At 58.8% G+C, this 9645-nt stretch overlaps 1 protein-coding gene across 1 annotated transcript in view; it reads right to left on the minus strand.

The window, feature by feature from the left end:
- The window catches only part of NACC2 (NACC family member 2), a 23672-nt gene that overhangs the window by 12136 nt on the left and 1891 nt on the right, over positions 1-9645 (minus strand). The window lies entirely within an intron of this gene.

Below are 9645 nucleotides of genomic sequence, written 5' to 3' on the forward strand. Positions count from 1 at the left end.
CCCTGGGGGACAGACAACAGAAAAGCGAGTGAATGGAGGTGACATGTAAGACGTGACAAAATAATAATAATTTATAAGTTATCAAGGGTTCATGAGGGAGGAGGGGCAGGGAGGGAGGGGGGAAATGAGGAACTGATACCAAGGGCTCAAGCAGAAAGCAAATGTTTTGAGAATGATGATGGTAACAAATGTACAAATGTGCTTGACACAATGGATGGATGGATTGTGATAAGAGTTGCATGAGCTCCCCAAATAAAATGATTAAAGTAAGTAAATAAAAGAATTGCTAAAAGAAAGTAAGTATACTTAACTTGGAAAGCACCCACAGACTCTTGCTTGAGGCTATGAGAAAGTGGCCACTGGGCTAACCTCTGGTGGAGAGTAATTAGGGAGTGGACGGCCACTCCTCACGGGGTGGCCTGGCTGGCTTCCAAAGGCCTTGTTGCTATGCAAGCATTTGCGAGGCCCAAATGGAGGGTGAGCACATCAGAACACAGAATGGAAGGGGGCCACGTCATGACATAACCGTCCTTTTCACTGTCCCCCACCTGCCCAAGCCGCAGAGACCCATGGCCCGGCCAGGTCAACACGCATCTGACCATCATAGCCAGCGTCCCTCTGAACTCAGAACTCGCTGCTGCCAGGCAAACATCATCGATGCTCAGACAGTCTGTAGACTTCCTGCAGCTGTCAGACATGCAGACCGATTAAGCATGTGATGGTGAGGGGAGAGAGATAGAGACCTGAATGGCCAAGACCCTGCTAGCCAACATTTTAGGTGCCATTTTACAACTAAACCAAATGCTAAAAGAATAAAAGTTAAACCTAGACCTTGGTGTCTCTCACACTGGAAAGACAAAAATTGATTTCGGGGTCTGCCAGGGAGGAGGAGTTCACCAACACCCACCAGGCGTTCAGCCGAGACCCAGAGTCGGCTACAGCCAGGACCCGGGGCAGCCAGAGATGGCGCAGCCAGGATGTGATCGAGGAGCTCTGGGGGTGCCCTCTCTCCCTGTGGACCTTGGAACTAGCAGCCCCCAGACCCTGCTCAAGGAGCAGTCCTGGGGCCTCCAAGAGGCAGGCAGACAACGCCCAGCATGCGACAGAGAAGAGCCAGGGTGAGCCCAGAAATAGACGAGACAACGGAAAACAACAGCAGCTTTAGCTGCGGCGTCAAAGGCCAGCCAGGGCAGACGGTCCGCAGTTGGGAACCACCAGGCACTCCTAGGAGGCGAGAGAGAAGGATTTCTACTCCCACAGTTACCGTCTCAGAAGCCCACAGGGGCAGCTCTAACCAGGTCCTGTAGGGTCGCTGTGAGTCGGCATCGGCTTGACAGCAGGGTTTGTTTGTTCTTAACTTGCCCTGGACACGAAGTTACAGAACCTCATCTGGGATCGGGTCAAGGAGGGCAATCGCTTCCTCGAGGTTCGGGATGGAGTCGCCACTGCTCCTGATTCCACCGCTTAGGCCGACAGCACATCACACCCTGGAGGTGTGGGGACGCCTGTGGGGACGCCTGTGGTCAGCCGCTGGCTCCGCAGGCAACACCCAGAGAGGCAGCGCTGAATGATCCACAGGCACCCGGGAGAAGGAGGAGCTGCAAACATGTTGGTGGAAGAGAGGAAGTAAGAGATCGTAGGAAATTCCCACGAACTTGTTGAACCCCCCTTGCCTACTTGACAAAGTGTATCTTCTGGTTTAAAAGAGAAAAAGAAAGAAGCCAGGTACAAGGGTTTTGCAAAGCCACACCTCCAAGATGCACCAGCTCACTCCCTGACCCCCCCTCATCCTGTAGCAAGAGTCACTTGTGGCACACCGCACCCAGCGATGTGGTCACTGCCTCCCCTGCCAACTTCCACTAGCAGCTTCCCGTAGATGGAGAGGAGAGTGTAAGTGGGTGATCTATGCCCCGCGGGCCATGAGAATATGAAAGCAGGATCTATTACTGAGCAAGGTAGCAAGGTTCATCATGGTGGATGGGATCAACTCAACTAAAAGGTAAAGTAAAGCCCCAAACCCACCTGTGCCCAGCAGTGAAAAGCCACCCGGCCGTTAGAGTCGAAAAGGGGCGAGTCAAACAGCTAAGCACCCCTCAAACTCAGTGCCGACCCACCGCGACCCTGCAGGACAGGGCAGAGCTGCCCAGGGTCTCCGAGCTGGCCACTCTCTATGGGAGCAGAAGACTGGTGACCTTGTGGTCAGCAGCCCAACGGGTAACCACTCATGCCCCCAGACGACTGCGCCCAGGAAACCCCAGGCCTCGGGAATCCATACAAGAGTTGAGCAAGGTCACCAGAGCTCCCAACGAATCCACTCTCCCCTTCGAGAGACTGGAACAAGCAACGGAAAGAGGTGCTTTAGAAAGACCTCACAGAGTCAGAGAGAAGAAGAACGCCCAGGGTCACACCTGACAAAAGGTGTGCAGCGAGCAACACAACAGCCCCAAGAGCAGTGGGGAGGGGCACGCCCGCTCTCGGTGCCACCCACACACATGCTGGCGGGCACCTTGCACTGCGAGAGAAGCACTGGTCTGACAGCAGAAGCCAATGAAGCGAGCACAGAGGAGCCAGCCTGAGAGGCTTACACAGTCTGGGAAGGAAACCAGCGGCAGGGATCAACAGACAGACGCACGGAACAGAAGACGTTCAGAAAGAGCTCCGTCTGTCTTAGACATGAGACACAGTGGCACACTGCAAAGAGGAGGCTGCAGGGCAGTGAGGAGGTGCATGGTACGCCAACAGGAAGCTTGTAGGTAGAAAAAACAAACAAAACCCAAAAATGAACCAGCTTGCTCCTGTGTTGCAGTACATTTGAACGCTAAGCTCAGGTGAGCTACGGGCCTTCTGCAGCAGGTAGCGGACGGAGGAAGAGGAGCCTCAGACTCCCAGGACGAAGAGAGAAGGAGGAGGGAGGACAGACAGCTGGGAGTGGGCTTGGTAGTAGACGTCCCAGGATAAAAATATCTGTAAGCTCCTTGATCTGGTTGTGAGTAGACAAACAATGACACCGCAGTACCAGTGAGCACCCCTGCCTCCCAGAGCGTGGCTTCTAAGCACCGTTTCTCACACTCAGGAAGAAAACACAAAACAAAACAGGTGATTCCAGAGCTGGGTCCCTGAAGGTGCCAGATGAGCCCGGGGCCTCCGGCCGGCAACACAGTCGGAAAACAAGAGTCTGCTCTGCCACAGAGGGACAGAGGGCTGAAGGAGGACCTTCCGGTCTCCTTGTGTCCAAGGAAGCCTCCCGCCTCACAGGGCAGAAGTGTGGAGTACAGACGCTCACCATGCTGGACCAGCAGACAAGCTTGGCTGAGTAGCTCAGAGAAAAGCAAGCCGTCAACACGGAGTTTACACAGCCCACCGTCCCTCCTCACCAACCACGAGAGCCAACTACCAGGGCAGAGTGGCCGTGTGTCCCCTGAGGCAGCACCTTCACTCTGCGTTTAGCCCAGAATGCACGGCTGCTGGACACCCGGGAGCAGTGTGTGCAAGACGCTGGGTCCCCAGCCTCAGGGAGGGAGCAACCACGGTCACGGGAGGACTCGGAGAAGCCCAGCGAGAGAAAGGCACAGAGTCAGTAGTTCAAACCCACCAGCCGCTCCTCGGGAGAAAGCTCGGGCTTTTTATGCCTGTACAGAGTGGCAGTCCCGGGAGCCCGGGGTGGGCTGTGAGTTGATGCTATTACCAACGAGCAGAGACACAAGACTCACCTAAGCCGAGAACCAGGTGGAAAGGTCCCACTACACATACACACACACACACACACAGCAGCAGCCTTGCTCTAGGGGTCAGGGGCCACAGAGTGAGAGCCACCCCGGAAGCCGTGGCTTTGCTCATCAGCACGACCTTGAGTGCGGCGCCTGTGAGGACGTGACGGAGCGTGGAGGCAGGTGCAACCGGGTCCACAGCACAGGGTCGATGAGAAAATCAATCTCATTTCGGTGACACGAGCCTTCAAAGAGCCCGTGGGAAAAGGGGAAGGAGAAGGTCCTGGAAGTTGCCCGTGAAGTTTCTGCACACACCCCCCATACAAAACGAGCACCAGCAACCCCACTCTTCTAAAAAACTGGCTGCCATCAGGGCCGACCCGGCACCAGTGGGTTTCTGAAGCCATGTTCACAGAAGCAGGAAGCCCAGGCCTTCTCCCGAGGAGGCACTGGTGGTTTCCAATTGCCGCCATGTGGACCACAGCCCGACACACACCACTGTGCCACCAGGACTCTGGATTCCAGTGCCAGCGAGGCGATTCTGAACCACAGCCGGCCTTCAGGGCCGAGGAGGCTGACATTCGGGGTTTCTGAGGCTGCACAGTTTTATGGGTATGGATGGCCTCACCGTTCTCCTTTGAAGCGGCTTGGGGGGTTTGAACCCCTGACCTTGCGGTGGGTGTGTCAGGTGCCCACCACCACCGTGCCACACAGAAGTGAGAAGCCTGGTGCTGCTCTGCCCTAGGCCTGGGCTGTTATTGCCAGGCCCGTGGTTCAAGCCCCCAGCTGTTCCCAGGAAGGAGAGGAAGCTGCTTGCTCAGTGACCATTGGCCCATTTACAACCTCGGCTGGGGCTGTCCAGGTTGACCTTGGGGGGAGCTGGTGGCAGTGGGTTTGGTTTGGTTTCTGACGTGGCTTTTATATAAAAACCCAGAAACCAAAGACGCGTATGGAGTCCCCGGCCCCTGAGTGGGAAGAGCAGCATCTCAGAGCCCGATTCCTCCTATCCATCGGTGCTACAGGGCACGCAGAGCCTATCTACGTCCCCATGCTGCAGAGGGGCCAACAGCCAGACAACTCTGAGGAGGAAAGGCCTCCCAACCGGAGGTTCAGGGGTGGGGCCACAGCTCCAGAGAGCAGTCAGCAGCTCCCCCACCAAGGCGAGCGCAGGGCACAGAAGAGGGCTGGGAAATACACCTGCGCCCGCTAGTGTGCTCAGCTGACGCCCACCCAGGGCGCCATGGGGAACTCGCTGCTGTGGGGACCACTGGTTGAACTCTCGGAAACGGTGAGCCTCAAGCCCACGGGAAACTCCACCCGAACCCGAGAGCAGATACTTCCACAGGGGCGAGCAGACACCTGAGCGGCTTCCGCGTGGGCACAATCTCTGAAGCAGGCAGCCAAGAACCAAGGAGCTGAACGCTGGCAGGTAGGTAGTTGCCCGGCCGTGTCACCCACACAGCTGGGTGGGGAAGCAGCCTAGCCTCGTCTGGCAGTGGGGCCACCGTGCTGGTGCCGACATCTGTGGATGCTGCACATGGCCATTGAACAGCGACGGAACGGCCGGCAGCTCAGGGCAGGTGCGGCGCTCGCAGGATCTTGCTGCTGAGCAAAGCTGTCAGCCTCGTGAGAGCCACCACTGCACGAGGAGGCCACTGTGAGGGGCAGGGTCACAGGGCCCGAGGGGACACTTCAAACATGTCCTATGCACGCAAGAGAACATATATGCCAGGGGTGGGGGTGGGGGGCGACAAACAAAAACACACAGCTGTACAGAGACAAACCCAAAACTAGCAAACCCTAATTAAGAAAGAAAAAGAAACCCTGTATAGGTAGCAACAAAAAGCCCCAGCCGTCAAACTAAACATTAGTGAAGCCCCACACTCTGGCCTCCGAGAGGGACCATCAGACGGAAGACCTGCCGCCCATGTGCTTGCACAGGAAACGCACTGGGCACCACAGGCCATCAGACACACCGCTTAAGGCAGAAGACCCCCTGCATGCCCGCTCTACATCCAAACCACACCCACCACTGTCCAGGCAATCCTCACCACGGCGGCCCCACTGGACAAAGCCGAACCGCCCCTGCGGGCTTCAGGGTGGGCGCTGGCTGCCACACCTCTCTCATGCAGAGCGGCCGATGGGCTCCAACCGCCAGCTTCTCCTGTACCCGCCCAGTGCTTACCCCCAGCACTTCTTGAACTGCCAAAGTCAACCAACCAACCCACAGCCACCAAGCCAATCCGGGAGCCACCCCTGGGAGCCCTAGGGTGGTGGATCCATCTCCGTGGGAGCAGGCAGCCTCATCCTTCCCCCACAGAGCGGCTGGTGGATTCAAATTGCCCACCTTTTGGTTAGCAGCCCAGTGTCTGGACCACTCAGGCTCCTTGTGCGCCCAACTTACACACAGAAGCCCAAACCCGCCGCCACCAAGTCAACTCCCGTCCCTGCCACCCGACACCGCAGAGGCCTCTGAGGCTGGAAATCTTCACAGTCTCATCTGTCTCCTGTGAAGCCGCTGGCAGGTTTGAACTGATGGACTCGTGGTTAGCAGCCCACTGCTGAATTCACGGACCACCAGAGCCCCTCCACGCGCCATCCATCCCAGCCCCACCCACACCCACACACATCCTGGAAGCTGGGGGATTGAGAGGTATCCCCTGGAGGTTCCAACACCCATCTACCAGCAGGGCCGGCTGCAGGTGGAAGTCCAGGGGCCCACAGCGGGGTCCTCAGAATTTGTCCTGTGCACAAAACCAAAGGCAGGGGTCAGGCGTCGGCCAGTCCTGGGACAGAAAGCAGGTCTGTGGTTGCCTGTGCTAGGGGGGTGGGGGTGGGGGTAGGGATGAGGGACACCAGTTCAAAGACCCAGGAGTCAGAATCACAAAAAAGACTGGCCAAACTGAGATTGGCAGAACCCCTGGGCCTGCAGAACCCCGCTCCACTGGGCACTGACGCAGCCCCACCAACAGGCAGGGCGGCGAGTGGACAGCATGCTCCTGCGAGCAGTGACCAGCTGCCCAAGGGCAGCACTGGGCCCAGACGAAGCTCAGAAAGCGGCACAAAAAAGACCCGGGAAGGAAGTGGGAAGGCGCTAACAAAGTGTCGAAGTTACTGAGTGGAAAACGAATTCACAGGCACCAGCACACACTTACAGATCACAGCGAACCCCATGGCCCATCCACCTACACACCCAGGCCTGGAAAGCATGTATGTGCTTCTATGTGAGTAGCGTCCATATGCAAAGTGAGAAGAGACACAGGGACGGATATGTGCAGCAACAATGTATCGACCTGGACTGATGCTTGATACATCTAACAACAATGTATCAGCCTGGACAAAGGGCCACAAAAGGACTAGCCAGGAGATTTGCTGCATTTACTGAACAGCATTTATTTGCTCAGAGCTCTAGCCAGCGGGCTTCTGCTGCTGGTGGGTATGTGCTGCGCCCAGGGAGGGCCCACCTGCAGAGAGGCGGAGGGCAAGACCTCCCTGGGTGCTGGGATGTGCCCATTTGTTCAGTCAGCAGAAGGTCCGGATAAAATAGTCAGGTGGGGCTCCAGTCCTGGCGGGGGTGGGGTGGGAGGGTGTCCTGCAGTCACCTGCTCTGGCCTGCTCTGTGTCTCAACCGCCATGCCAGGCTATCAGTCAAGGCCCCCAGCCCTGTTCCTGCAGGTGCCACCGCCCTCTCTGAGAACGAAGAGATGCTGGTCCTGAGCGTCAGATGTGCCCAAGAGCTGATCCCCGAGGTCCATCCGACTGCTTACGGCTGCCCGGCACTGGTGAGGCCCGGGCATGTCACACAATTTCTGCTCCCCTCCTCCCCACACACATGCATGCCCTCCTCTCAGGTGCTGCCTGTCCTCAGATAAGGGTTCACTTGGAGCACAGCTGGAGTCCCAGTACAGCCCACCTGTCCAGCCATCCAGAGCTGCAGCAAGTGCTGGCCAAGCTCCACAAGCAGAATGGACTTGGATGGGCATGGTGAGCACAGCCCCTGCCCCTTGCCTGCAAGCCTCGTGCAGACAGGCATAGGTCCCTAGGGGGGCCACCTCTGCCAGGGTGACGGGGGTGACACTGGTGACTTGAGCAGCCCTGGAAGGGTCCTCACACTGTACACAGGGACTGTCCCCAGGGAGCAGGGTGGTTAGAGCATGCGCTGCGGGGAAGGGACAAGCCAGCAGACATGCCCAACAAGCACCACGTGACACATGGCTGAAGGCATGCCCGGGGAGGGGCAGGGCCATACCCACCTTGGCCACCAGTGCATAGCCTGGCAGAGGGGTATCCAGTGAATACGGGGATGTGGTGGGGCGTCCCCTCCCAGGGGCTAAGGTGGGACCCTGGGTCCTGGTGCACCTGGACTTGCAGGTGGCTACCACAGGACCTCAGGCCCTCGAGAGCAGGGACACATTGGGTCCCAGTGGGAAGACGGGGGCAGGCCCGGCAGGTGGGTGAGCGGCAGGTGTCCATGTCCTCCAGTGGGGCCCAGTACCACAATCCATGGGGCCAGGAGGTGCTTCACTCCTGGACACCCTGGTCCATCCCAGAGAAGGGGGAATCACCCGCCAACTGCAGGAAGTGACCATGGGTCAGGCCACTGGGCAAGAGTGGATGGCAGAGGCAGCAGAGTCCGAGGTCCAGTGCCCCAGGAGTGAGGTGCAGGCCCAGGCCCAGCCTCTTCAGCACACTGCCGGGTCATGGGCAGACTAGAGGCAGCTAAGGATGCCCCTTTAAAGGAAGGCTAGGAAACATGGAAATGGGGTCTCCTTCAGGGTGGCGTGGAGATACAGGTCTGGGAGTGGGGGAGACATGCCCACAGGACCCAAAGGGGGCCCTGTTGTGCTGCTGGGGCACGGTCACCACCACCAGTTGCTGCCCGTCAGGACAGCCACCAAGGAGCTTATCAGGGAGGGACGCAGCCACTGCTCCGGCTGGAACTGTGCCTGGGCTGAGCCCTGCTGTGAGGCCCTGGGGACCACGCAGGCCAGCCCCTCCCTCGGCAGGTGGGGAAACAGAGGCAGAAAGTAGAAGGGGCTTAGTGTCGGGGGCGGGCCTTGTGCTTACACTAGGCCCCATTCCCGGTCCGAGCAGGCTAGGCAGCCCCCAAGAAGTCATCGCTAGGTCTCAGAGGGTGGCCAGGCTGCAGAGGGGGTGCAGGAATAGGGGCAGGGTGGGCTGTACCCTCCCCCACCTTGGTGACACTGGCAACACCTCTGCCGATAACCCAGATTCCTGCCAGAGGCAGCTGCCGCCTCTGCCCCACTTAGGAGCCGACACAGCACCAGGTTGGGAGAGTGAGGGGCCCTACACGACCCCCGCAGACCAACCCCACACTCCGGCTGCCCATCCCAGGGAGGGGCCTGAGCTAGGTCCAAGGGGGAAGGAAGCTCTGGTGGCCTTGTGGCTACAATGGAGCATGGGGGACAGCACGGCCCCTGGACCTACCCCCTGCACTGTAACCCATCCACCCTCTGCAAAGCCCCCGCCTACCAGTATGGCTGGAGCGAGAGTGTCCCCTCTCGGTGCCCACAGGGCTCCCAGCACTGGTCCCCAAGTGGAGGCCCGGTCCCCAAGCACAGGACCTGGGTCTGCTCCTGGCTGTCCATGAACTGGCTCAGCCGGGCGCTGGGCTTGGGCGCCGCCCCCCTCCCCCACGCACCCACCCAAGGGACTGCCCGGTGGCCATCAGCTCTGCCCTAGGACTAGAGTCTGACTGTCCCAACCTCTCTGGGGCCCAGGAGAGCCCTGGACCAGTGCTCCCTCGGGACGCAGTGGGCAGCAGGGCAGGGAGAAGTGTAGACGGACAGATGCCACAGCTGAGGGGGGCTGCTGCCTCCGCAGAACCCAGCAGGGTCCTGACTTTGGACTCCAAGCCCCAGCGGCTTCCACCACCCATTCAGGCCCAGGTGCTCCATGCCCCCACAGACATCCTCCC

This window comes from Echinops telfairi, unplaced genomic scaffold (assembly GCF_000313985.2).
Source record: "Echinops telfairi isolate 266 unplaced genomic scaffold, ASM31398v2 ScPeMD7_25;HRSCAF=90, whole genome shotgun sequence".
Taxonomy (NCBI): domain Eukaryota; kingdom Metazoa; phylum Chordata; class Mammalia; order Afrosoricida; family Tenrecidae; genus Echinops; species Echinops telfairi.